Raw genomic sequence first — 24788 nt, forward strand, 5'->3', positions numbered from 1 at the left:
GCTTCCTGAGCCAGGGACAGGATGGAGCCCCAGACACGCAGCTCACTGCAGGCAGACCTTTAACCAGCACTGCATGGGGCACAGCACCGGCACGACAGAGGTTAACACCACCACTACCACCCCTCCATTTGCTGAGCCAGCTGGCGATTAAAGAGTGCTGTGAAGGGTAAATGTAGAGACTTACCTGTCAGTCTCTTCATTTACCTGTCAGAGCACTCTGATTGGATGGCTTAAACCCACCAATCAGAGTGCTCTGAGCCTAATTGCAGGGCGGGGCAAGGCTTTATAAGCCTTCCCCCGCCCTGCAGAGCTCAGTCTGCGCGGAGCCCTCCATGGGTGAAGAAGGATTTTTTTTTTTTTTTTATTGCGTCGGTTATTATGGTTTTTTTATTTGCCCTTTTTTGGGGATGAAAAAATAAGATTTTAGAAGAAAACTTTGAATGATAAGTTATTTTTTTTTTTTTACAGGTACTTAGTTAAATGTCCCCCCTCATTATTTTTAGGGTGAGGGGGTAGGTAGGGGATCATTTTTTTGGGGGGGGGTGGGGGTGACTAGGGATTTGGGGACCCCTAGTCACCTGGGGGGACACTTTTACTTTAGGGCCCCCACCCGCCGCTCAGGGGCGGGGGCGGGGGGAGGACAATAGGTCCCCCCCTATTGGTATTTAGGGCCCCCACCTGCTGCTCAGGGGTGGGGGCCAAGGGGGAGGACATTAGGTCCCCCCCTTTATTAGTATTTAGGGCCCCCACCTACCACTCAGGGTTGGGGGCCAGGGGGGAGGACATTAGGTCCCCCCCTTTATTAGTATTTAGGGCCCCCACCCGCCGCTCAGGGTTGGGGGCCAGGGGGGAGGACCTTAGGTCCCCCCCTTTTTTAGGATTTAGGGCCCCCACCTGCCGCTCAAGGGGGAGGACATTAGGTCCCCCCTTATTTTACTGTAGGGCCCTCACCCACTGCTCAGGGGTGGGGGCCAGGGGGGAGGACATTAGGTCTCCCCCTTATACCAATTTAGGGCCCCCACCCACTGCTCAGGGGTGGGGGCCGGGGGGGAGGACAATAGGTTCCCCCCCATCGTTTTACTTTAGGGCCCCCACCCGCCTATTTTTTTTTTTTAAACAGTCAGCAGCCACATGCTGCTCACTTTTTACTAGACATGCCCCTACTCGCGGTATTGCGAGTAGGGGCAAAATGTACTAATACTAAGTCCTTTTTACTTAGTATTAGTAAATTTGTCTGAAAGACCAATTTAGGTCTTTCAGCCTTTTGGTAGATAACTCCCTAATACCGTGGGAATTAGGGAGTTATCTACTAAGCGGTTGCAATAGAAGTGCCGAAATGCCGAAGTTCCGAAATGCCGAAGTGCCGAAGTGCTGAAGTGCTGAAGTTCCGAAGTTGCCGAATTTCCGAAGTGTCAAACTGCCAAAGTGCCGAAGTTCCGAAGTTCCGAAATTCCGAAGTTGCCGAAGTTCTGAAGTGCCGAATTGCCGAAGTCCCGAATTGCGAAAATTCTGAATTTCGGAATGCCGAACTGATCCGAAAATTTTCCCCATGCACATGCCTATTTATTTGTAAGTTTAATTTAATCAGTGCAGTCTGCCATTTTAATTGAGTTAGTGCTGCTAAGACACTTGACACCAGGTGTGGGTGTAATTTAATTAAACTGTTATCAGTTTTTATGTTTTGTCCTCTCCCCCTCCCCCTGCCCTTGTGTGTATCCCTCTTCCCCCTTCAATAAAATTCACATTTTTCCTTCCTGCACTAGGTTTTGTCTGATGTTCGGAGATAGAGGTAAAATAGAGAATCAATACTTCCTCACTTGCTGGAGGTTGCTTCACAGAGCCCTTGCAGACAGGGATGAAAGCTGTAACAGGTTCAGCTCTGGATCTCAAAACTGATAAGTCCACCCTGTTTCTGTTACAAAGACCCATTGCAGATGGCATCAAAATACATTTACTCAAAAGGCATGCACATTCATCACTCCCTACAGAAGCAAGTGGTGTATCTCTATGCACTATTTGATTTGCAATATACACTTGAAATAAGAAAAGCACCCTGCTCTTAAGAGAAGAAGTGTATTTCCTCATCAATGCATCTGATATAGGAGATTAAAAGGACACTATAGGCACCCAGACCACTTCAGCTGATTCAAGTGGTCTGGCTGCAGTGTCCCTATTGCACATAGTACTGCAATGTTTAACATTGCAGTTCCAGAGAAACTGCAATGTTTACATTGCAGCACTAAGTCTGCCTCCAGTGGCTGTCTACCAGACAGCCACTAGAGGCGCTTGCTGGCTGTGTACAGACTTTTGGTCCGGTAAGTGATGCTGGATGTCCTCACGCTCTGCCTGAGGACATGCACCATCAGCTATTTCCCCATAGGAAAGCATTGATTCAGCACTTGCCGCGCAAGCACATTAGCATCCCCTTATCAGTAATGTTGGAGGAGGCGGAAAGTATCAGGTAAGTAAATAAAGGAATTTTAACCATTAATTTGCTAACATGGGGGGGAGGTGGGCGAAGGGAGCTATAGTGCCAGGAATACAGCTTTGTATTCCTGGCATTAAAGTATCCCTTTAATGCATAAGCATTCTAGCCATGCAAACAAATAAGTTAAAAATGATCTTGCCAATAGTCAGGTAGATACTGGTGGTATCAATTCTCCGTTTAGCAAGAGTTCAGTCCCAGATGTGCACAATTTAGGAAAAATTAGTACAGGCAGGCTGCACCTGAGCATCCTAAGACAATATTGGGCTGTGTTATAAATGCAGTCATTTATGGGTTTTTATACATATCACAGCAGCGATAAGCCTTTTTTTTTTTTTTTTTAATTCTTTATTTTATGAAGGCATATATGAGGGGTACAGAATAAAGAAAGGGAAATGCAAGGGTGTTCCACTTAAAGGGTTAATACAGCGATAACAGTGTTATTTACATTTCCGGAGTGTTAATGCCTCATTTTTTTCTTTTGTGTAAGTCGTTCAACAAAAGCATATTTTACACATTAGAGATGAACTTAGAGCATGATACCAGAGACTGGTGTAGTAAACAGGCGAATTACATTTTAGAATTTTAGCGCCAACGTTAATATCAAACACGATGTAGCCAAGCTAGACAATTGATTTCAGGCAGAGATAGAATATAATGCATGAGCTTGTGTTAAGCAGTTTAATTTTGGCTAGACTGTTAAGGAAGATAAGTATCGAGTGTGTCTTGTGCGTCTAGTGGCCCGTGAGGAGCCGTGCAGAGCAGCGTAGGGGAATGCAGGAGAGCTGGCCTAGTGAACTGGTAGGAGGTAATTTACAAGTGTGGTTGGTAAGGCTTGATAGCTGGACATAAGATGACAGTATCCTGCCTGTATCGGTATTGCTGCCTGTAAAGGCGATTAGGAGACACGTCTACGCTCAGTGTGACTGAGCGCCTGCTAAGCATGTAGTAGCAAACATATTGTGAGAGCGTTAAAGTAGTTATAAGTATTCGTGTATTGCGTAATTAGCTATTCCTCGTTGTCTATGTAACTGAAGCTGCATTTTGTCCTGAATAGGAGATCTTAGCTGGAAAGATGAGTGTGAAAACATAATAATAAAAGGAAGGAACAAATCAGTACTTGCTTAGGGGAGTCGCTCAGATGCCTGTAACACTTATAGAATATGCATGTTATGGACAAGCAGTGGTACTGGAGCAGTCTTCCATAGTGTGGGAATGTCCACTTTGCCGCCCGGTGTCAGCCAATGCCTACAGAGGCGATCTGTTGGTGTGGTGTGCTATCACCTGTAAAGGCAGGAACCAGAGCAGTGTCCTGAGGGTTTTGTGTTAGAGCCTTGCCGATGAGGCCTTGCTGCCTTCACAGGTGTGGGTCTGCGTTCAGGGGTCTGAAAAAAAAAGAGTCGTGCAACGGGTCCCGGGTAGCCTAGGGCGTAGACACACTGGTCAGTCCAACATGGGGATAGCTTAGGAGAGAGCGTGAGGGCCGTGCACGTAAAAGTTCCCTGTTCCCTATTGGGAGCGGTGGCTTTGGGACAGTCCGGCTGAGAGTTCCGTTGAGTAGGTGTCTCCTCTGGACAAGGTAGGAGGGTAGTCCTGTAGGGTCGATCCGGAGGTGTCGTTGCGGGTGGGCAGCATGCCCCGCGCTTCTGTTTAGGTAGTGACGGATGCGTAAGAGATTGGTGTGGCATTCCGCGGTATAAATGGGGCCGCTCCCGCTGGATCCCAGTTGTGGGTTGGGGAGGGGTGGGGGTCAGGGGTTCTACTTGTGAGATAGTCTCGAGGCAGTCCCAAGGTATGTAGAAGGTTGGTAGCATCCTGTATGCCCTGGATTTCTTTTTTTGTTTTTTTTTTGTTTTAAATATGTTTATTGGTATCACATAAAGGCATCGCAAACCTGCGATTAAGTGTGCTGTTGCCTGCGCAGAGGCTCTTCATAAGATTAATTGCAGTGTTGCCTGCGCAGAGGCTCATTGTGTTGAAAAGTAATCATTTAAGAAGCTGGTGCCTACGCAGAGGTCCAGTATAATTTTACAGGATGTCACTACCTAAGCTTTTGAGTTCAGTGCTGCGTTCATGCGCTGCTGGTCACTGTATGAGCTGATTTTTAGCCACTTGTAATCAATTTTTCTTGCGAATGGATCGGAAACCTTAAATAGCATTGGGTAAGATTGAATAAGATAAACTTAATGATATCTAATGTAATCACCTGTAAACCCTTCTCAGGCGTACCCCCTTGCAAAAAAAACAAAAAAGAAAGAAAAAGAAAGAAAAAAAAGAAAAGGGGGGGGGGGGGAAATAAAACCAGGTCATATATGTTTCACATGGACTCAAATAATTGCTTAAGCGTATGGTGCGGTAAGCACATTTGGCAGAGGTATTGCTCAAGTCCGGTATTAGTAGATCATGTCTTGTAGCATTATAACAATTTCTTATCAATTGTATCATAGGCATGTTATGAAATAAAAAATACATGAATTAAACGAAATTAAAATAAAAAACTGTCTAACTTTTGACATAAGGGGCTTAATAGTTTTTTAAGCTGTGGTGGATTACTACGTGATGTAACAATATGGCTATTAAGTACGTGGTAATAAACAACCTTACAGCCTATTATGCAGCAAACAATTATTACGTATGCAGCGATAAGTACAATAATTAAAATAAAATAAAAACTGTCTAACTTTTGACATAAGGGGCATATTTGTTTTCAAGCTGTGGTTAATTATTATATTATGTAGCAATCCGGCTATTAGGTATGCGGTATTCAACAACTTTACAGCCTATTATGCAGCAATCAGTTATAATGTGTGCAGCAATGAGTACGTAGCATCAATCTTTGGCCCCTAGAGGCATTATAGCATGAACTGCGTATTCCTGTGGCATTGTAGGCTAACATGGTAGTAGGGGACCAACATCAAATGTACAAAATAAGTAACAACCTAATATGCATATCGGGTGTGTCTGAGATGTATCACCAGGGAACCTTCCGTTTGTGAACGTCTAACGTTTTAGGCATAACAAATCCTAACGTGATAGCCTATCAATCGCTTAATTTGCCGCCCTGTACAGCGCATTATAGCGGAGTATGCATTAACTAAGGAGCAGTATTTTGTGAAAAAGTAGTATAGGGTGTGAACATACAGGGTTTGAACCCAGCCAAAGCTGATACTTTGCTAAACTAGGATCCTACTTGTTTCGTTAGTTCCCTAAGGATATGGGAGCTGATGCAGTGTTCATATATGGAGGTAAGGAAGCATATCTTGATGAGGTAACTATGCATTGCTGGATCGTCGTGTCGGCCTGTATGGCCATCTGTGAGGAGTCTCTCACTGTGTCACCATCGTACTGTCCCTGGGTCGCCAGACCTCCTTTCGTCTCCCCCCAGCCGGCCCCCGTCCGCCAGCCGGGTCTCCCGCTACACTGTGGGCACTCAGGAGCACAAACCGTCCTTTGGACCCAACCACCAAAATCCACAGGTCGTCCGCTCCCTGCACCTCCCCAGCTTCACGTGAGTCCACATGGAGCGTGCACTCTGCTGTCTCACCCGGTGCCGGCCAAATATTTGGAGCTGGTGGCTATCCCCCCGACCACCGGTCCGTCGGGAGGGCAGCGTCGGTCCCGCCCCACCGGGCTCACGGCATCAGGGACAAAAGCTCTCTGGGGACCCCACAGACCCAGAGGTTCAGACGTCCACTCCACTAGCGGCCGGGAGCTTAGCACGGGGGGGTCTGTCCGGCGCCTGGCATCGCCAGGGCCAGCACGAGGTGCCCCGGTCAGTCTCCCTTGTGTAGTCCTCTGCGTTCTCTCTCCATTAGGATAAGTCTGCAGGCGGGCCCCAGTCTGGTGGCCTTTGCCTGTGTAGGGGATCGGTATATGCCCCATGTGGTATCTTCCGCCCTGGAGTTTGTCGTCCCCATGTGGCCGGGATTACCCCCACCGGCCGGGGGGGGGGTAGCGGGGCCGGGCCACCCCCCACAGCTTTGCTGTCTTTGCCTGACGGGCCATTATCTGTGCGCCTACAGGTGCTGTACATTTCCAGGCTCAGTATGTTGTGTAGGCCCGAGTTAGGAGTATCAATGTCCCCATTCCATTACCGGGTTCAGTGTGGTATCGTCCGATAGCTTATGCGTTCCTCTTCGGTAATATGCAGAGAAATCCGGCTTTATTATATTCTGTGTGCCGTTTTTTAGCAGTTTTCCAGGGTTCAGGCCAGGAAACCTGAGGTTCTGCTGCCATGCAGGCTGGCGGCCCGGCCCCGCCCCCCGCCCTGGATTTCATGTGTTTTCCCGTCATGCTGCACAAGTAATGTGGATGAGGCTCGCCAGCGATATTGTATGCTGTGGCGTTGGAGTATGGAGGTGAGTGGCCGGAGAGATCTGCGCCAGGCCAGAGTACCCTGAGACAGGTCTGTGTAGAAAGTTATCTCAGAGTTCTCGAACCGCACTGGAGTTTTCCCCTTGAGGGCGGTGAGGACCGTCGCTTTGTCTGAGCTATTCTGAAAGGTCAGTATGGTGTCTCTTGTGGCTGTTGCTGGTGCTCTAGGGAATTTCAGTATCCGGAAAATGGCTGTGGGCGCAATAGCCTTGGTGGGGCCTGGGGGCAGTACAGAGGTTAGTATACGAGTAATTGCTCGTGGCAGCTCTGCCTCCGGTAGCCCTTCTGGGATCCCCCTAACCTTGAGATTGAGCCTCCGGCTCGTGTCTTCCTGGGCCACAAATCTTCTTTCATGCAGCATGTTTTGGTGCCGCAGGTCCTGGATGTCTTTTTGCAGCGAGGCTATGGTCCGCTGTTGTTCTTGGGAGGTATCCTCCAGTGTTGCTATGCGCCTGTGAGGCCTCGTAGCTCTTCCCTGAGTGCAGTGACATCCGTAAGGATGTTCTTCTGGAGTTCCGCCAGCAAGCCCTTTAGCACCCCAGTGGTCACCAGATTCGTATCGGGGTCTGCTCTGATTTTTCCGAACTTCGTTCTTGGCGTCGGGTCTGGAGCTTGGAGGTAGTCATCGTCGGCTCCCCCTGAGCCGTCATCCGAAAAGTCCAAGCAGCCTCCATGGAGCGCCGCCATATTGGCTCCGCTCAGGCCGCGTGCTTGCTGCCACATTTCTCAGATCGTGAGCCCTGGGGCCGTTTTATCTGGGTGTTTTTCATGTGCTTGCGACCCATGGGGTGTTCCCACAGTTGATCGGTGGTTATTGGGGGTTATAGTGGCTAAGTATGTGTTTGTTCTCTTCGTTTGCAGCCCGGAGCTTTGGGATCGTGCGTCCGCTCTCCTCGGCTGTCAGGCTCCGCCGATAAGCCTTTTTTATAGTTGACACTGTAGGGTACTCTCTGCACTATAAACTTTGTTATAATGCAAAGTTGTTATGGTACTTCAAATGACCCTCTAAAAAAGGGACACATGCAAAGAAAGGCAGGTAAAAGAGGCAATATACTGAACTGTTTTAAATAAATCTTCTGCTATTTTTTTCTTAAAACAAAATAAGATTGGTGGTGCAGGGGTTTATGTTATCCATCAAATTTTGGTAACATGATTTATTAGTGGCATAGAAAATAGGAGTGCCCATAATTCCAATTACATAAATGAGTTTCCTAGTAGGAAGTTTAAGTATACTTTATATAGCTTAAAGCAGCACTGTCACCATTGGGGGACGTTGCATGATTTGCAAAGACCCCTACGGTGACATTTCCATTAGGTGTCTGGTGACCAGGGTGGGCAAAAGTGAGCTTTACTAACCTGAACTTCTCCCTTTCAAGTGCTGCCATCCTCTTCTGGGGGTCCTCTTCTGCTCCCGGTGCTTCAGCTGTGCTTGCGCATGTTCATGAGTGCAGCATTGAGGTCTACGGAGGTCCCACAAGACCATGGAATCCTCCAAAGATAGAGACAATCCCTGTGGGATTGACGCTTTTTGACGTCGGTAGCTCCTGTCAGGAAGTGTCAGGCGGAGGAAAAGTACTGAGACAAAGTAGTTCCTATTTGTCTCCGTATATCTTTTGACTGGGTTGGAATTTCACTGAAATTCCAACCCAGTCAATATGAGTATTTAATAAAAATTCTTCATGAAATACTAATTTCATCAATTTACAGTGCCTTTAAAAGCAAATTGATGACATACAAATTACTGACTATATAGATAATTTGTATTCTTCAGTTAATGTACAGAAAGCGGTGTGTGGATAGTATCATATCTTATCACCACAAAGGTTGTTCTTTCCATAATTCCAGTCACTCTAGGTGCTTGGATACGTATTGTTTTCTCCGAGGTATATAGGAATTGCTCCAGATAATGTTTCCTTTTTCTATTGGTGATGGTTGGACTTGTGGAATTATAGCATGTTTTTACTTTTGCTGTGTATCTTGATTGATAGTTGGGGTCATCTGAGGTCAACCAACAATATAATTATACAGTTGTAGTAAAAAGGGTGAGGGTATAATCCCTTCACTTTTTTTTTTGTTTGTTTGTTTGTTTGTATCTTGTACCTGGCACATATACACTGACTAAAATAGTCTGGGGAGAGGGTTGGACAGGGATACCAAAAACTTTAAATATTATAAATACGCACAATATATGTTTTAGGTAATCTCAGTTTGTATGCTCTGGAAATTTTAAAGAGACACTATAGGCACCCAAAGCACATCAGCTCATTGAAGGCGCCTGGGTGCAGTATCCCTTTTGCACTTAGATATGTTTTATAGAAACGCAAGAGTTTGTAACCCTTTATTTACTGTGGGTGGGGGGAGGATGTGCGAGGGAGGGGGGAGGCATATGGAGCGAAAGTGCAAGGAATACAGCTTTGTATTCCTGGCACTATAGTATCCTTTTAACTTTGAAGTGTAGTAAAATACAGTGTGACAGAACTAAAAAAAATGGTTTATTACCCTGATTACATGTATTTGTAAAAAAAAAAAAAAAAACATGAAGGCATTTGTACCAAAGGAGTATCCTACAAATGTTATGATACCTTTATGTGAAGATCATACAGTATCAAGCATCTGTGGTATGTAGGACAATTAAAGCAGCTTTTGCAGTCACCAACAAAACGTTTGTGTGCTCCGTGTGCTCAGAGCCTTCCCTGAGTGGTAGAGTGTATCCATTAAAGGACCACTCCAGGGGGGTCCAACAGACTTGTTGCAGGCCCATCATGGGTCTGGCCACAGGTCTGTCTATCTCTATGGGGGAAGATATGTGATGGATGGCCTGATTATTGCACAGGTGTGCCTTAGGCTGGCCACTAAAAAAGGCCACTCTAAAATGTGCCGTTTTATCACAAAGCACAATGCCACAGATGTTGCAAGTTTTGAGGGAGCGTGCAATTGGTATGCTGACTGCAGGAATGTCCACCAGATCTGTTGCCCGTGAAGTAAATGTTAATTTCTCTACCACATGCCGTCTCTTAAGGCATTTCAGAGAATTTGGCAGTACATCCAACCGGCCTCACAACCGCAGAGCACATGTAACCACACCAGCCCAGGATCTCCACATCCAGCATCTTCACCTCCAAGATCGTCTGAGACCAGCCACCCGGACAGCTGCTGCAACAATCGGTTTGCATAACTAAAGAATTTCTGCACAAACTGTCAGAAACCGTCTCAGGGAAGCACATCTGCATGAGATACCGTGACGAGATCCTGAGGTTCATTGTTGTGCCATTAATCCACGACCATCACCTCATGTTGCAGCATGATAACGCACAGCCCCATGTTGCAAAGATCTGTACACAATTCCTGGAAGCTAAAACATCCTAGTTCTTGCATGGCCAGCACACTTACCGGACATGTCACCCATTGAGCATGCTCTGGATTGGCATATATGACAGCGTGTTCCAGGTCCTGCCAATATCCAGCAACTTCACACAGCCATTGAAGAGGAGTGGACTAACATTCCACAGGCCATAATCAACTACCTGATCAACTCTATGCGAAGGAGATGTGCTGCACTGCGTGAGGCAAATGGTGTTCACACCAGATACTGACTGTTTTTTGCCCCCCACCCCCTGAGTTCCCCCAATACAGACAGTAAAACTGCACATTTTACAGTGGCCTTTTATTGTGGCAAGCCTAAGGCACACCTTTGCATTGATCATGCTGTCTAATCAGCATCTTGATATGCGACTGGATTATCTCGGCAAAGAAGAAGTGCTCAATAACACAGATTTAGACAGATTTGTGAACAATATTTGAGAAAAACAGGCCTTTTGTGTACATAGAAAAGGTCTTAGATCTTTGAGTTCAGCTCATGAAAAATGGGTGCAAAAACAAAAGTGTTGTGTTTATAATTTTGTTCAGTGTACAAAATAACCTGCATTAGAAGGAAAGGATATTCAGGGAGACACATAGTAGGGACATCACTATCTTTTTGAAGTTTATATGGCTGTTTTCAACCATGTAAATGTGAAATGAAAACACCTCACCCAGTGTTGTTGGGGGCAGAGCTGTGTATGTACAATGATAAGGATCTCTTTATGGCATAGTTGAGCATGGCTAAGGAGAAAGGCTTCTGGGGTTACGGTTAATGAATCTTAGCATGGATTTTCTCAGTGGGATCACCGCTTAGCTTTTCATAGTGGATCTGATTACTCAACTGAGACTGTACTCATCTATGTATTTGATAGTATCAAGTACTACTGTGGTCCTAACCTTTAGCTGCTGCACTGATAGCGATAGAGTCATCCTCTCTCAAAGTTTTTACCACAGCCCATTCTGCTCCAGTCAAATTATACGGACCCCTCCAAGACCAATTAATCTTAGTCTGTTCCATTTGACATAACCTGATAAAAGATTCCACTGTAGGGTTGATGGTAGGGGGAGAGAACTTACCTTTGTTCTTACATCTCAACAAATCCACTGGACCAAATCCAAGTTGATCGTATCTGTCTGTGTCTCAACCTCATCAGTGTTACCTGCAAAAAATGCTTTCAACCTCAAAATAATTAATTAAGTTATCCAACTGAAGTTTGTTCTTATAAAAAACATGGCACAAAGCCCAGACTCTTATTCAAAACCCCCATCTCACTTACAGGCAGGATCATCTTGAAAATATTGACAACTAGCATCACCATGGTCTCCTCTCTCTCTCTAGATATATCCTGGAGGATGATTTGTGCTGGTGTCTCTCCTGATCTTTGCTGCCTCCAAGGGGTTGTGCTGTTCTGAAAATGATTATAAGAATGGTCGCTATCTCTGTTAGGAATTGATCCTATTGTTAACATGTGTAGCCTAAATTTTATTGTGTCTATCTTTTAGATTGCCAAGTATATAGAATGATATGTGAATTTATTTTGAGTTCTTTCCGTTTAGTTGCACTGGATGTGTAAAATTTATAATAAGCAAAAATGTGAATTTTATTTCCTCATGTTTAGCATTTCATTTACACTTAATGTTGTGTTACGTATCCATAGAGTATATTGAAAGAAATCATTTTCTGACCATTAATAAACAATATAGAATATGTGTAGGGACACTTAAATTACAGTAGAGCACACACATAGCACAAATTCTAGATTTATTTTGGTTCATAACTTCAACAAGTACCTCTGTCTTTAAGGGGTCAATAAGGCTAAAACCATAACATTCATTTAAAAGTTGTATTGGTGACTGAAGGGTGTGGCTTGAAACAGGGCATTTGGAAATAAAACAATGTGCAATTTTTTTTCTAAAGCTTTGGACAGAGAGAAATCTCACCAGTGAAGGTGTTAAATAAATCAGTGGGAAATGCATTATAGATCACAATAAAAAACCCAAAAACCCATTAAAGTAACGTGTATTTTGTATGTTTTTAATTTAATTTTAAGTTCGAGTTACATCATAGCACATGTGCTTTATCTTTACTTGATAAGCAATGACAGTCCAAGACTAACATTAAATCACTAACATGAGCGCCAAGTGCCTGTTTTTTTTTTTGCAACAGATGGGCTATTCGCTAAGGCAAGAGGTACATGGAATTTATAAGGGGATTGTCTGTCTTGGTCCAAAATAACTAAGCTGGGAAATTGCTCTAGTTGGAGATTTTTGCCAATTCAGCATTTTTAAAATATTACAATTCCTGGTATATTAGATAGCTGAAGCTCTTTCTGAAGATACATCATTTTAGTGCTTATTCTCTGCATGACTAGTCACTCAATTGATATAAAACAACAATTATATAATAGGGCCCACTAAAAAAATTATTAATAATCAACAAGAAAATAATGATACATAACATATGAAAAGGGTGGTCACTAAATAAGTCTAACCCTTTAAAGTCTAAAGAACTCAAGTATTGTAATACATAGGATTTCTGTACACCGGGCGGGTACCTCCGCCAAGCTCGCTTCCTAGCTGGAACCGGGAAACCTGAAGTGCCTCTGTCCCAGTCACTGGAGCTTTGCTGCACGACAAGGCTGCAGCTCTCCTTCCAGGCAGGGGTCATCCCCTCTGCCTATTCCGCTGCAGCTTTCCTTCCAGGCAGGTATTGTCCCCTCTGTCTATTCCGCTGCAGCTCTGCTTATAGTGATTGCTATTGCCTTTACAAAGGCACTTGCGGCTCTCAGGCCTAGCTCTCTTGATTTATCCCAGGGCTAGAAGAATCATGCAGCCAGCCATCAGATCCAAAGATTCTTTTACTGGGATCCATAAAAATCCACACAGGACACTGTTCCAAAAGGAAATAACAAAAAATACTTTATTTTACTTGCGACTAGCCCATACGTTTGTTACATAAAGCTTGCTGTGACAACTTCCTTAAAATACAAATAACCATATCATACCAAACAACATACAGCAACCTATTACAACACAATGACATTTACAAGGAGATGGGGAAGACAATAATCAACACAAAATATCTCTCCTGCCTGCGGAATTAACAATATGCAAATCGACCCAAATATGCAAATTAACAAGCATTGCTATTCAGGTAGTGCATATAGCTGTTGCTACTAACAGACAGGGCCGGCTTTAAACAGACAGGGCCGGCTTTAACCCCTTAAGGACACATGACATGTGTGACATGTCATGATTCCCTTTTATTCCAGAAGTTTGGTCCTTAAGGGGTTAACATTGATTGGACCCTGGGCAAGCATTTGTTTGGGCCCTCTGGATCCTGCCCTCTCCCCCCCCCCACACACACTTTTTACTCTCTGGCATGCAATCATGCCCTCCACCCCAACACAGTGGCAGAACTAATGTAGACAGGGCCCTGGTGCAAGACATTGTTTTTAGCCTCCCCTCTAGCGCAAGAGCAGAGAAAAGATAGATCCTCATCTGTTGTACAATTCCCACAATGCTATGCCAGCTGGGGATCTACCATTTGGCCATTCTTGCAGGGCTGTATTTGTGAGCAGTGTTTGTGAGCATGTTGTTGTATAGAGTATGTGTGTTCATGTAGGGTGTAGTATTGGTGTTTTAAGTGTAGGGATGTGTTTCTATATACTTTTTGAGTTTGAATTCAGGGGCAGGGCCGGACTGGCCCACCGGGATACCGGGAAATTTCCCGGTGGGCCGTCGGCACCTGGGGCCGGGGTGACCTGCGGCCGCAGGGAGAACTTGATTGGCGGCCGCAGGGGAAGCTCTTCTTGGCCGGCGGCCGCTGGGGGAGCAGGCTGTTCTGTCTCTGCTCCCCCTCCCTCGCGGGCTAGAAAGAGACCGGAGCCGGAATATGACGTCATATTCCGGCTCCGGTCTCATTAAGCTGCACGCGAGGGAGGGGGAGCAGAGACAGAACAGCGTGCTCCCCCAGCGGCCGCCGGCCCAGAAGAGCTTCCCCTGCGGCTGCCAGCACAGCGATCAGTCTGCCCACCCACAGGTACCAAAAAGTATGTATGTCAGTGTGTGTGTGTGTGTCTGTCATGCTGTGTGTGTGTGTCTGTCATGCTGTGTGTGTGTGTGTGTCTGTCATGCTGTGTGTGTGTGTGTCTGTCATGCTGTGTGTGTGTGTGTCTGTCATGCTGTGTGTGTCTGCCTGTGTCATGCTGTGTGTCTGCCTGTGTCATGCTGTGTGTCTGTCTGTGTGTGTCTGTCTGTGTCGTCTGTGTCACGGTGTGTCTGTATCATGGTGTGTGTGTCTGTGTCATGCTGTGTGTCTGTCTGTGTCATGCTTTGTCTGTCTGTGTCATGCTGTGTCTGTCTGTGTCATGCTGTGTGTGTGTGTGTCTGTTTGTGTCACGGTGTGTCTGTATCATGGTGTGTGTCTGTCATGGTGTGTGTCTGTGTCATGCTGTGTGTTTGTGTCTGTGTCATGCTGTGTGTGTGTGTGTGTCATGCTGTGTGTGTGTCTGTGTCATGCGGTGTGTGTGTCTGTGTCATGCTGTGTGTCTGTCTGTGTCATGCTGTGTGTGAGTCTGTGTCATGCTGTGTCTCTGTCTGTGTCATGCTGTGTCTCTGTCTGTGTCATGCTGTGTCTCTGTCTGTGTCATGCTGTGTGTCTGTCTGTGTCATAAGGTGTGTCTGTCTGTGTCATGCGGTGTGTCTGTATGTGTCATGCGGTGTGTCTGTCTGTGTCATGCTGTGTGTCTGTCTGTGTCATGCTGTGTGTGGGTCTGTCTGTGTCATGCTGTGTGTGTGTCTGTCTGTGTCATGCGGTGTGTCTGTCTGTGTCATGCTGTGTGTGTGTGTCTGTCTGTGTCATGCTGTGTGTCTGTATCATGGTGTGTGTGTCTGTCATGGTGTGTGTGTGTGTGTGTCTGTCATGGTGTGTGTGTGTGTGTGTGTCTGTCATGGTGTGTGTGTGTGTGTGTCAGTCGTGGTGTCTGTGTTTTTAAAAATAATGTTTTACTCACCTTTTTTTTTTTCCAACGTCGTGCTGGTCTCTGCCTCTATGACTGAGATCATCAAGCTTGATGATCTCAGCCAATCCGAACGACACAGGAAGCGCCTCTAGTGACCTTCTGATTGTCTGTCACTAGAGGTGTCACTAGGAAGCAATGTAAACACTGCCTTTTCTCTGCAAAGTCAGTGTTTACATTCAAAAGCCTGCAGGGACAGGCTATAGACACCAGAAACACTACATTAAGCTGTGTGTGTGTGCGCCTGCTAGTGAGCTTGCTTGCTTGCGTGTGTGTGTGTGTGTGTGTGTGTGCCTGCTAGTGAGTGAGCTTGGGTTTTTATGTCAATGAGCTTATGTATATTAGTGAAATTGTTTGTCTATGAGGCTGTGTATCAATGAGCTTGTGTGTGTCAGTGAGATTGTCTGTGTCTGCATGTGAGTATGCTTACTGTATAATTAAATGTTTTACTCTGAAAGGACCAATATATTATATTAGAAAAAGCAATATATATATATATATATATATATATATAACATAACTCTATTATCTGGGGTGGCAAGACATAGCCTTACATATTACATGCAACAATATATGGCGCAATGACTTATGGGGCTGGCATAGATTTTTTTTTCCAGGGCTGCTTTGTATCCCCAGTCCGGCCCTGTTCAGGGGTGTGTTTGCATGTTGTGTTTGATTGCCGTGATGTATGCATTAGCACACTGATACATGCACACATCTGGACACATGCACACACTGACATAGACTGGCGTATACACACACAGCCACATACATAAATACACGTGCACACACAGAGATAAAAACACTTTCACATCCACACACAGAGATACACACTTACACACACTGACACAGATATGTACACACACTAAGATACACACAGAAACACAGGTACACATGCAGGGGTGCATTTGTGTGCAGTGTTGGCGTAGGAATGCTGGGATGTATGCATAGTCACACAGATGCACACTTACACAAACACTGAGATACACACAGGAACACAGATACACATGCAGTGGTGTATTTGTGTGCATTGTTAATGTTGGAAAGCAGGGGTGTATTTGTGTTAGATGGGATGTATGCATTGCCACACGCATAGATACACACTTACACATACTGACACTCATACACACACAGGTACACATACAAACTGACACACAGGTATACATACAGATACACAAACACTGACACAAAGGTACACGTACACTGACACAAACACAGCCAGATAAACACACACTGACACAAACAGCCAGATACACACTGACACACACAGTCAGATACACACACAGTGTCAGATACACACACACACACAGTCAGATACACACACACAGAGTCAGATACAAACACAAACACAAACACAGCCAGATACACACACAGTCAGTCAGATACACACACAACAGATACACACACACACACACACATACACAGTGTGTATCTGACTGTGTGTGTACCGGTTGGCTACTCAGACCTGGCTGCGGGCCCACAGGCAGGGCCGCCATCAGGGGGTGACAACCGTGACAGTTGTCACGGGCCCGGCGGCCCTGGGGGGCCCGGACTGCTCTGGCAGTCCTGGGCCCCACTTTCCCTCCCTGCACACATAGATCGTGAATATCGCGATCTATGTGTGCAGCCGCGGGCCCCCTGCTCCCTGTTACCGCATAGGGGGCCCAGGCCTCCAGCCTCTTCTCTTCTCCTCCCGGCTAATAACTCTCGCGAGACCCGGTTGCCATGGCAACGCTCCGCGGGTCTCGCAAGAGATATTGGAGGAGAGAAGAGGAGAAGCTGGAGGCCTGGGCCCCCTCTGCGGTAACAGGGAGCCGGGGGGCCCCACCATGCCACCGAACCACCGGGGATGGAATCTCCCCCCTCCCTAGACACAGGTAAGCAGGGAGGGGGGAGAAACCATTTAATTAATTAAATTTTTTTTTTTTTTTGAAATAATGTTAAAATGACCCCCCCTCCCCCTCCTCATTGCAAATTTACACACACACACACTACATACACTGACACAACACACACACTGCATACACTGACACAACACACACACACACTACATACACTGACACAACACACACACTGCACATACCAACACAACACACACTGCATACACTGACACAACACACACTCTGCATACACTGACACAACACACTCTGCATGCACTGACACAACACACTCTGCATGCACTGACACAACACACACTGCATACACTTACACAACCCACACTTTGCATACATTGACACAACACACTCACCGCATACACTAACACAACACACACTCTGCATACACTGACACAACACACACACCGCATACACTAACACAACACACACACCGCATACACTGACACAACGCATACACTAACACAACACACACACCGCATACACTAACACAACACACACACACTGCATACACTGACACAACACACACTCTGCATACACTGACACAACACACTGCATACACTGACACAACACACTGCATACACTAACACAACACACACTGCATACACTAACACAACACACTCTGCATACACTGACACAACACACACTGCATACACAAACACACACACTGCATACACTAATACAACACACACTGCATACACTAACACACACAGTGCATACACTAATACAATACACACACTGCATTCACTAATACAACATGCACTCTGCATACACTACACACTAACACACTCACTGCATCCACTATACTGACACACACTCTGCATTCGCTACACATTACCACACTCTGCATTCACTACACTAACACACACTCTGCATCCGCTACACACTAACACACTCTGCATTCACTACACTAACACACACTGTGCATCCGCTACACACTAACACACTCTCTGCATTCACTACACTAACACAGACTCTGCATCCGCTACACACTAACACACTCTCTGCATTCACTACACATTAACACACTTTCTGCATTCACTACACATTAACACACTCTCTGCATTCACTACACTAACACACTCTCTGCATTCACTACACTAAGACACTCTCTGCATTCACTACACATTAACACACTCTCTGCATTCACTACACTAACACACTCTCTGCATTCACTACACTAACACACTCTCTGCATTCACTACACTAAGACACTCTCTGCATTCACTACACATTAACACACACTCTGCATTCACTACAAATTTACACACACACTACATTCATTACACTGACACACTCTGCATTCACTACACCCTAACACACACTCTGCATTTATTACACACTAACACACACTCTGCATTCACTAAACTATGCACACACTCTGGATTCACTATACTGACACACACTCTGCATTCACTACACTAACATACACTCTGCATCACCTGTACACACAGCATCCACTACACAAACATCCTGTATTCACAGTACACACACTACATCCACCACAAATTGAAACATTCTGCATTCACTATACACAGACACTGTGTCTAATACACACACTACATCCACTACAGACACTGCATCCACTAAACACATTTCATCTAGTACATACAAACACTACATCCACTACACAAACACACACTACATCACTGTACACACACTACATCCACTACTCAAACACTCTCTGCATTCACTACACATTAACACTCTGCATTCACTACACTAACACACACTCTGCATCCGCTACACACTAACACACCCTCTGCATTCACTACACATTAACACACACTCTGCGTTCACTACACATTTACAAACACTCTGCATTCGCTGCACTAACACACACACTACATTCATTACACTGACACACTCTGCATTCACTACACACTAACACACACTCTGCATTCATTACACACTAACACACACTCTGCATTCACTAAACTATGCACACACTCTGGATTCACTATACGACACACACTCTGCATTAACTGTACACACAGCATCCACTACACAAACATCCTGTATTCACAGTACACACACTACATCCACCACAAATTGAAACACTCTGCATTCACTATACACAGACACTGCGTCTAATACACACACTACATCAACTACAGACACTGCATCCACTAAACACATTTCATCTAGTACATACAAACACTACATCCACTACACAAACACACACTACATCACTGTACACACACTACATCCACTACTCAAACACACTCTGCGTTCACTATACACACTACATCTGCTACACTAACACACTGTGCATTCACTGCACAAACAGTATCTAATACACACAAACACTACATCCATTACACACATTCTAATTCACTTACACTATACACACCACATTCAGTCCCGCATCATTGTCAGCGGACTAGGTAGGGCGTGGGCGGGCCCGGGAGGGAGGGGTCGGGTGGGGGGGGCCCAGACCTTGTGCTTTGTCAGGGGCCCCAAAATTTCTGATGGCAGCCCTGCCCACAGGGCAGCTGCTTTAGACACCCAAGGAGCAACAGGGTCCGGGGCAGCTGCCCCGTTTGCCCCTTGTTAAAGGAGGCCCTGCTAACAGATGTTACTATGCAGGCTCCATAGCCAAATCCACCTAGTTGGTAGCAAGCATCAGCAGGACAAGAGAGCACACAAACAATTAACAATAAATACCTAATACACATACAATACGCACACCTTGCACCCACAATGGGCACAGGGTGGCTTAAACATAGGAGTCAACCAGGGATCTAATTGAAGTATCCATCTTATGATCGCAGTGATGGTGACTACCGTCACACACACCCAATCAGAGAAGTCAAGAATTTTAAAAATTAGCAACTTTACTTCAAATATTCGATACATATTCATTAAACATAGTAAATCAAGTCACCAGACTCTGCATGAATAAATAGATCAAACGGAAAAAAATTCAATATGTATATTCGGCTAAGAGCAATCACAACTATATATAATACATATAATGGCATAGGCAGTGCAATGCATGAAACATAAAATAATAGATATAATATTATAAAGAAAAATACCCACAATATATATATATATATATATATATATATATATATATAAATCAACAAAAGAATACTACATACCAAATCAAAATAGAAAAACAGAAAACATTTAGATATAAAATGCTAAGAGAAAAAGGAGATGCAACAGGTCACTAAAGAAAAAAAAATAGATATCCCCAAGGTTTTGGCGCATAGTCTTTGTCAAGGGAGTACTCAATTCAACCTGATTGCATTGAATTGCCTTCTTTGAACCAGGGCATGTTATCTCTCAGGGTAGGAGCCAGTGCATTCTTTGTGGTAACAATTGTGTGCTTGAACATGCCAGATTAGTTTGCTTTTCTTAATCTTGTCAAGATACCCTTAAATGTCTTATCAGACAGGTCTTATCTGTGTCTGCCTAATATGGTAGTAGACTAGATTCCTCAACCATCAATTCACTACTTAACTCCTGTATTGAAATGGAAACACCAAATGTATGAAGATTGTGGAAAATCTTTTGAAATTCACATGATTTGGCTCTGCAATCTGGATATTTAAGAGAAAATTATGGCTGAAGTCCCATTCGGTACAATATATTGCTAACATCAACACACACATGAATCCTTCGCAAAGCATTGGATTGAAATATCAATCTCTTATCTTGCCTACAAGTAAGCAATTTGCAAACTAAATCAACACATTTTGCCCAACAGTAGAGCAAGGAGCCAGCTGGCAAAAGGTTCATTAAAGAATAAAAAAAAAAAAAAGCTATGCGTGATTTACAAATGTGGCAGTTGGCCAGTTACTATTTCTCAACCACTGCATGTATTAAAAAAAATCAATCGGGTGGGGAGGCAATTTGTCTCCTAGCTAGCTAGTAGCAGGGCTAACGAGACCCTGCACTTATATCCAAACCCCAGCCAATAGACTGTGGATAGTGACATAACTACCAATCAGAATTGATTGCACCTATTTTAAGATGAAGCTAAAGGCCATTTAAAGAAATTGTCACTTCACCGAATTTTTTATATCATATTTACCCATCCCTATATTGAACATGTAGAAATCCAACCATATTTATCAACCATTTGGGTACCTCTGTAGCAGCTCCATGCCCATCATTGTTCTAAGCCAGGGGTCCTCAAACTCCGGCCCCCCAGATGTTGCTGAACTACAACTCCCATGATTCTCCGGCTAATTCAAAGAATCATGGGAGTTGTAGTTCAGAAACATCTGGGGGGCCGGAGTTTGAGGATCCCTGTTCTAAGCTCTGTCCTTGCATCTGGCAGTCAGCACATAGAAAGCAAACAGAGAACTGGAGAAATGATAGAATGTTGTTTCTATTTATTCTATTCATCTGCAGTATTTGCCTTCTGATAAGTGGATTAATGTAATTTGGTCATATAAATTTAAAAGAAAAAAAGAGGATCTTGGAAGAAAAGGATAACCCAGGTTACAACTGATTTGTAATGCTTTACTGAATGCTGTAAATTCCAAAGAAGTGACATTTCCCATTTAAACTGTTTTAAATCATTGCGATATTGTCTCTGCAGAGTCTTCCAAGCAGCAGGCCCATTGTCTGGGCTCCTGCCTGGTAACTTGCTATGCTTACAGGTGCCCCTGTGGACGAGCCGACTGCGTATAATTCAAACTATACTGTATTTTTTGTGATTTCAAAAGGAAGCTGAACATCTGCTCAACATTTTTATGTGCTTTTGAAAAGATTATCATTTTTATTTTTAATTTCTCACAGAATATCTGTGGTGTGTGCAGTTTATCTTGCTGACCTTCTGATGTAGTGAACAGGTTGTCCTCACATAGCAGGTAATGGATCATAACCTTTTTTTTTTTTACTTCTGGCAAAATGGCTCTTGGTCAACCTCCTGGCTTGGGCATACCTCTGAGAACTATTTCCAGTTATTTTGTTAAAATTTAAAACATGATGAGGACTTGACTCAGCTTGTGAGGATGCCCAATCTGGGTGAAACGTGTCAAGTAGTATTTGTGCACTTTATTCCCTAATTATTGTTTATGCTAATATATATATATTTGTATGCTAATATATATATATATATGAGTGGTTTACTAGCTTTGTTGTATACAGCAAACACAGACTCAAAGGAATCCATGTTTAAAATGGAATGAGGCAAAAATTTGATTTTTTTTTTGTTGAACTAATTTGAATATGCCCACCCAGAATCCTTTGCAGTTGTAACATCACTGCAAATTTGTGATTTCTGTGGGAAAAGCAGGTCTTATGGCTTGACAGGTGTGCAGACTTTTGTTTAACATTGTATTTCAATCACAATTTTTTCCCACCATAACTTTTTAGGTTTTTGCTTCGCAAGTAATGCCAAGCCTCAGTAGAAAGCCAGTTGCCAACCTCATGCTGATGATTTGCATTAACAGTGAAACAGCTGTCCATGAGTGGTTCACTGGCTTTGCATCTTTTCCTAAGTTGTGTTTCAGAGTTTTTGTATACAGGTACTCCTCACTTACTGACCGGGTTCCGTTCCTACCGGTTGTAGAACAAATTGGTTGGTGAGGAGTTAAGGGACATTTCCCCGAACATAGACAAATGCACAAGAGCAGGGAATCCTTCTAATCTATGCTCTAGGAAATTTCCCTAAACATAGATTAGAGGGATTCCCTGCTCTGTTGCGTTTGTCTATGTTTGGGGAAATGCCCCCCGAACATAGACGAACACAGCAGATCAGGGAATCTCTCTAATTCCCATGATGGCTCTCAGTTACCACCCCTCGAGAGTCCTGGTCGTAAGTGCGAGCCGTCATAAAACAGGTAGGTCGCAAAACGAGGACCAACTGTACAGCAAACACAGACTCAAAGGAATCCATGTTTAAAATGAAACGAGGCAAAAATGTGATTCTTTGTTGAACTAATTTGCATATGCCCAACCAGAATCCTTTGCGGTAGTAACATCACTGCAAATTTTTATTTAACATTGTATTGACTATCCACAACTACAGCTTAATTGAATTTGTTCTGGTGAGTAGAATCATTACCTTCAGGCTTTTTGCTGTAAACACGGTCTTTTCAGAGAAAATGCAGTGTTTACATTACAGCCTAGTGATAACTTCACTGGCCACTCCTCAGATTGCCTAAAATGCATCCAAACATTCAGTGTCTCCACCCTCTGCATGCAGACATTGAACTTTCCTCATAGAGATACATTGATTCAATTCATCTCTATGAGGAGATGGTGATTGTCCAGGGCTGTGTTTGAATCATGCTTGCTCTGCCCCTAATCTGCCTCTTTGAAGCTCTGTGATTGGATCAGGCTACCACTTCTGATGAAGTCAGCAGACTGCTTGTTTTTCTGAGGGGCCCAAAGTGGCTAGATGGTGGTTTTAACACCATAGGGTCAGGAATACATGTTTTTGTTCCTTACCCTACAGTGATCCTTTAATAGGTTTCATTTTCAAAAATCATTACCCTAATATTGCCCTGTTCGATATATTTTTCTGTATTTGGGTAGTTCCTTCTTTAGGCCCAATTCTATTAGAGGAGACAAATTGTTTTTATAATAAACCGTTTTAATTGATTCATGTTATATTGCCATTTTCATTATACTGCAGTACGGTTAATTGAGAAACAGGCTCCATTACTTACAAAAGCCAAGTCTCTTGGCCAATAACATACAACTTGTCATGTTGCATGTAACTCTTGTCCTTTACTTTTTGGGTGAGGTTTAACCAATATTCGTTGATCTTTTCTGATCTGGAACAAAACATATATATTACAGAATAGTGCAGCCTGTTTTTACTTATGGAACAGAAACAGCAAAAGAAAGAAGCTTAGCACTCAAGGGCAGTAAAAAGAATGGACTCCAGCATCTGAGGGCACTAGAGTCCACAAACAGATTATAGCACAATGAATGAGCTGTCTAAGTTAAACCCTGATGAAAAAACTCAAACAATGGTGCTTTTTAGCAAATAAAAAGGTTTATTTGTATTGCTTAAAAAAGAACACACAGTGTAACAAGGCAACATGTTGAAATTACCACTTTAACAAAAAAACAAAACAAATGAATGTGACATAGTAACCCAATGCATTTCATGCAATTGTTCTTGGGTGCAATAGATACTGGTAGACCATGAAATTCAAAGGGACACATAGTGACCAGAACAACTACAGCTTCATGCAGTTGCTCTGGAGTCCATAGCCTGTCAATGCAGGCTTTTTAATGTAAACACTACATTGGTGCCTAGTAACATATCTAGTGGGTGCTTCCTAGTCCAGCGCTGCACAGCGTGTTCGGAGTCTCCACCTGTATAGAACTCCCATGGGTAGTCCGCATCAGTTGAAGATTTCAGCTTACCACCAGCCGCCTGAGAAAACTTTAAACATACTTTGATGGCAGGAAGGAAAGAAGACAGGGCAGCGATGTCAGGTATCAGGAAACAACCTTGGGATTAAAATGTGGGAAAATGGCTTAACCCCAAAGGTAAACCTTTTCCATCTTGCAAACTTGAATATATTCACATATATATCTATTCACACTTTATAGGTTCACAAAATGGAGGTAAGCTAGGCACTATATTTTTATAATAAAAGAAAAAGTACTGTAGTCTTCCATTATATCTAATGTAAACCTACATTGATCAGCCATAACATTAAAACCATTAAAACC

Source organism: Pelobates fuscus, chromosome 12 (assembly GCF_036172605.1).
Source record: "Pelobates fuscus isolate aPelFus1 chromosome 12, aPelFus1.pri, whole genome shotgun sequence".
NCBI classification, from domain to species: domain Eukaryota; kingdom Metazoa; phylum Chordata; class Amphibia; order Anura; family Pelobatidae; genus Pelobates; species Pelobates fuscus.